The 5,720-nt window shown below is 36.0% G+C and overlaps 1 long non-coding RNA gene across 1 annotated transcript; it reads left to right on the top strand.

Annotated features, from left to right (window-relative positions):
• Window positions 1–2,189: 2,189 nt before the first annotated feature.
• LOC131721140 (uncharacterized) lies at window positions 2,190–3,508 on the top strand. Its single transcript, XR_009319879.1, has 3 exons — window positions 2,190–2,359; window positions 2,447–2,551; window positions 3,342–3,508. It is a non-coding gene; the product is annotated as an uncharacterized LOC131721140 (long non-coding RNA).
• The last annotated feature ends 2,212 nt before the right edge of the window (window positions 3,509–5,720 follow it).

The following is a 5,720-nucleotide window of genomic DNA, read 5'->3' as shown; positions in this document are numbered from 1 at the left end:
ACCAAATAAATTGTGTCACGTTTGGCTCCGGCAGAATACATGTCAAAGTAGCGTTTCCATTTAATGCAATCTTAGGCCTAGGATCAGGAATTGTTATTCTGCGATAATCTAAAGGAAAAACAATATCATAAAAAAGATAAAAGACCAAAAATATTCACGCGTGTCAACAGACATACATAATTACAATATTATATATAATAATATTTTTGTAAAATTCTTACCAATAACAGTAAGACAGGATCTTCCATTCATTGTTCCTTGTGTTGATACGTTGAAGGAACAAATGTAACAGCCTTCATCCTTTTTTTCAACATTGTCAATAATTATCGAGGAGTCATATAATACATAGCGTTTGGAATTGGTGACTTTATACTCATTTTGATTGAAATATTTTCCGACCGAGACTGTTAGTCGTTGGTCATAATCTTCCAGGACTTTTTCAAAGTAATCAATATGTGATGATGGACCGGTATCGTTATAACTAATCATTGTCTCCAATTTGTCCTCTTTCCGCCAACTAATTTGTGTTACATTTGGATGTTTCATCGTACATTTCAATTGATAAGTACGATTTGGATAAATCGTAGGTCCATTCGACTCAAGTATGACTTTTGGAATTGTTGTTGTATTTTCGCCCTTTGTTGTATCTAGTAGAAAAAAAAAACATATAATATGTAAATTACAGAAAGGTCTGGTCTATTTTCTCTACCTCTTTTTTAATAATATCACTATTCGATATATTCAGTCAACAGAATGAACATAAGAAAATATATTTTTATTTTTTTACAAATATACAAATATTCTCTCTTTCTCGTGATAATAATAATATTTTTAAGTTTTAACCAGACCGTAAATTTACAATTACTTTAATAAGTCACTTACCGCCCCATTCAGTCAACAGAATGAACATAAGGAGAGATCTCACAAAAACATCCATCATTCTAGAATTGTGAAAAATATTCTGAATAAAAGTAGACTAAAAAGTTTGACTGTATACTGGCTATTTATAACAGGAGACTTCAGAGGGGTTTTCCCCAGACTCCATCAAATGAATCACATGATGACTCGCTGGTATATCTGGTTTTCCCCCCCTACAATTATGTCATTTGTTTACATACAAGTGATCCCACTTCACCTGCAGTTTTATAATGTGTTGGTAAAATTATAAGGTTGTTATTCGGGAAGTCAATTATTATAGATTTTACACACAATGTATTGTATAAAGTCTTTAAAATTGTTATTTATAACAAGGGACTGTATCAGGCTTTTTCCCTGACATCATCAAATGATCACATGATGACTTATTGGTCCAATAATGAGAACAAACGTATACAGAAATAAAATAAAAACAGGAACATGTTACTTTACCGTAGACAGATAGACAGGTTGTTCCAGTAATCGCTCCCTCAGGAAATGCAATGAATATACAGTCATAACAGCCTTCATCTTCCTTTCTAATATGTCGAATAATTATAGAAGAAACATAATCTTCCATTTGACTGACAGTCACATTGTCTGTAAAATTATCTTGTATTTTTGTTCCATTTTGTTTATTATATGATACAATATTTTCATATAATTTTCCTTTTGTCTTCAGCCAACTAACTTGTAAGACATTTTTGAATTTCGATATTAATTCACATTTCAAAGTGACATTTTCTCCCAATATTGCTGTGACAAGACGTTTTGTTATTATAGATTCTGTTGAAAAAATAAAATAATTTTATCAATAATAATATATAAGAATGTTTAGTCATGACTCTATTTGAAATGACAAAATTCACTTAAAATCATAAAACATAAAAAAATAAATAAAAGACACTTACCATTACCATAAACTGTCGAGATAATTATCATTCCAAATATAGACAGCCAAATGTTTCGGAAATACATCATATCTGTGCGTATTAAAATGAGACAAAGATTTAAATTTTCCATAACTTTTTTATATTTTTATATACAGATGTATAGACATATCTTCAGACTCACCGTTTAGAGATTGAAGAGGGACAGAAAAGTAGGCAGGTCATGTGTGTATATCTGGCCGTGGCTGACTGTTGCAATCTTACAACATGTTCTAACTTGTGGTAGACGCCTCCTTGAACCAACCTATCGGCAAAGACCAACTGAATGTCACGCCCAATAAATACCATGCACTTCAATGCAAGTCCTCACATTCACACACCAGATTCACACACCACCACACAACATGGCTGAAGAATTTCTTCACATAAACAAAAAGACTAAAATGGACTTTGATGAAGATGAACATACCGATGACTCCGATAATGACACTGACTGCTTAGTGTCTGATTCTGATCGGGATTCTGACACTATTGAAGAGGACAAAATAATTCTGGTAAATTTATTCTTTTTTTATTCTTTTTTATTATTAGTTATTATTTGTTATTTATTTAATGATATATGTTATTTATTTATATTTTAGGAAAATAGGCGTATTTATCATCATATTAAATGGACAACAAGCGATGTAATTCAAAAGAAATTTGAAGCAGAAATTGGACAATGGAAAAAAATTACCAGATGCCATGTAAGATATCTTTACGTTGAATCTTTTAAATCTTTGTTTTATTTAGAAAAATGACGAGATTATCCAATGACAGATTGATTATGTCATGGCTTTTGAAATTGAATCAAAGAGTCTTGATATAATTAGTCTGTCATGGACATTATCTTCAAAGATCCCTTACTTAAAATGGACTGAATGGCCTTTATTCGTTTGGCGAGTTTCTTATGTTGACATTTATTCATAAGAAATTTTACAAATGACATGAGGATATCATGCACGGAAAAAGGATATCTTATAAAAAAGATGTCAATGTCGTATGGCGAAGAGAGACATAAGACAGTGAAAATGAGAGGAAAGTCGATACTATAATATCAATTTCTAGTGTTTGTCTATGTGTCGGTCTGTCTGTTCTGTCGAGACACATGGCCACAAAGCTTACAGGGGTCTCAGAGGGACAGTATTTTTCTGTCTGTCTGTCAAAAATCTCAATATTTTCTGACAGGACTTCATACGTTTTTATGTAAAAAAGTATTTTTCTGTTTTAAAATGTCCCTTTATCTAAAATCCATTTGTGACACCTGGTCCTTTGTTTCTTTATTTCAGGTCAAAAAGTAAAAAAAAAACACTATCTTTCTTCAGGAGTTTGATTTTAAATGGTACTTTAGATATAATTGTGCATCTAGCACCATTTGAAATCATTCTTCTGGAAAAAAATGTCACCTGTCTAATCATGTTTGATAGTGTATGATGTCATATCTATTATGATTTTATAATGATACTTGTGTTTGTCTGTCTCTTTCATTATATATAGATAATCGGAAAATTAGAAAAAGACGCAGAACTGAAAAATGTGTGCGCTGCAGCTGAGTTAACAGTTGGGAGACTCCGTGCCTTCGTTAACATGTTTCAAATGACCCGACTGAAGAAGTGATTGCAATTTTACAGTTGCCATGTGTTTGGCTTGATGTAAAAGGATTGTTCGCTCCACGTGCTTTTACTTTTACTTGCATGGTTTATGTTGACACATTTTTTTTGTAAGTCTAACAATAAATAAATATAATTAATGTATTTTCTGTGTGAATATATGTGTGTAGCTGGAAATTGGAAGTATGGGTCTAAGGGGAGAGGGTGGGAGAGTCATGGTGTTGTTTATCAGGTAACGTATCACATATTAAGACCTTTCAAGTCCGCAGATTGGAACACATTGGAACATTGTATTGGGACAGTAACCATTGGTTACGCATGTAAAAAGAGGTGGAGCAAATCCTATAAACACTCCTCACAACTGTAAACGTCTCTCACTTCGTCTCTGTCTATTGTCCTAGTCACTCGCTACACACAATACATAATGGATTTGAACAAAGATACACGGTTTACATATAGCTTCAAAGATGACTCCACGGACGATGTCCACCCCACAGATATCCCATTGAGTCACGTGGATTACCAAGGGCCATCTACACTTTTCGCATCAAGAGTTTCGGATCGAGCAGAAACCGTCTCGCCACCCGGTCCCAGGGAATACAGTGAGCACACATTTCTGGTATTGCAATTGGGAAATGTTGAAACTGTTTGTGGACCAGAATACTACATATATACGTGTGTGTTACAGTGTTGTGAATGTGTGTTTGTATCTAGGGATTGTGTCGATGTTTGGAAACCCTAACCCTGGACACATTGAGAATGAGGCCAGGGCACGACAAAAGAGGAAGACGACTGAGGAACAGCGTCAGCGGCAGAAAGCTAGGGCTCGTCAGAGGAGGAAGGAGATCAGATTGAATTTTGGTGCCCTTCAAGATGTGATTGGTGACTTGCCATCTATTAAGGGGAAAATAACCAGAGTGGTTATACTGAAAGAAGCGACAGAGTGTATCATCCGCATGCGGAACAGTTTTCTTTGAAATGCTGTCGTAATAAATCATAATATCAGTCAGCAGTATGTGTGTTTGTTCTTTTTGTCATGTTAAAATAAAAACAAGTAAAAAGCAAATACATTGCGATAATGGGACCTTTGGCGTGCTTCGGTGTCTTGTCATCTTGGCTTTTGCCGCAGTGTTTAGGATTATGTGGTGACAGTAATAATCCAAAACACAGATTGATCCGACCTTTAGTTTATCAAATGACCAAGGAGGTTGTTGTACCCCTCTTGAAACAACCGTATGCAGATGACATCGCAAAGAAAATGGATGGATTTGTCGGTTCTCCTCACATCGATACATAAATGGTGTCTGTGTGTGTGTGTCTGTGTGTGTGTGTGAGGCGGAACAGAGGAAGAGGCTGTGATCTTGGAAGACACATAAACAGCCTCACAACTCTGCCTATCATTTGACTCTGACGGTTTCCATACGTTTGTGGACGAGGAAGAACAATCCAGGGATCGTGTTCGTTACCTACCATTGGACTCTGTTGCTCTGTTCTCACTGATAATGGATTTATATTGTTACGAAGATGTCAATGTATTTATGGATGAGAAAGAATGGTCCAAGGATTTTGTTTTAGAAAAGGCGGCAACTGAACAGGTCAACAATGAACCTGTGAAGCCTTTCGGGGATTTTCTTCAAGAGATTGAAAAGACAGCATCGGAACAGTTTAGCGATGAACCTGTGAAGCCTTTCGGGGATTTTCTTCAAGAGATTGAAAAGACAGCAACGGAACAGGTCAACGATGAACCTGTGAACCCTTATGAAGACGTGTGGTGGTCCCCATCTCCCAACGGGGAGTATAAAAGAGCAAATTCCCGCAAAGTTAAAAAACATCCGCGGTGGTGTGCATGTCCCCCATCTCTCAACGGGGAGTGTAAAAGAGCAAAGTCCCGCAAAGTAAAAAAAAAAAAACATCCGTGGTGGTGTGCATGTCTTCCCCCCCCCCCCCACGCCCCCCCCCCCGGGGTGGTCTAGTCTACTAATAAAAACAATGTAAAAACAAACAAATGTGTTTCAGGTTGCATTTCATTTATTTATTTTCTTTAATGTACCAGCACACACACATATCGTTAAAGGTTAAAATTTAAAATCGTGTGACTCGCTCGAAGCGGTACAGAGTTCCTCCAGCCTTTGACAACGGAGACTATTTTATTCCGGGTAAACCCGCATTCGTAAAGAGCGGCCGAGAGGATGACGATAGTCTTGATCGACTTCAAGTCTGGGTGTTTTTCAAAAACGGCCTTTAGGCAATCAATCTTGTGAGAGGC

Source organism: Acipenser ruthenus, chromosome 48 (genome assembly GCF_902713425.1).
Source record: "Acipenser ruthenus chromosome 48, fAciRut3.2 maternal haplotype, whole genome shotgun sequence".
Lineage (NCBI taxonomy): Eukaryota > Metazoa > Chordata > Actinopteri > Acipenseriformes > Acipenseridae > Acipenser > Acipenser ruthenus.
This window is presented reverse-complemented; position numbering and strand designations above follow the sequence as displayed.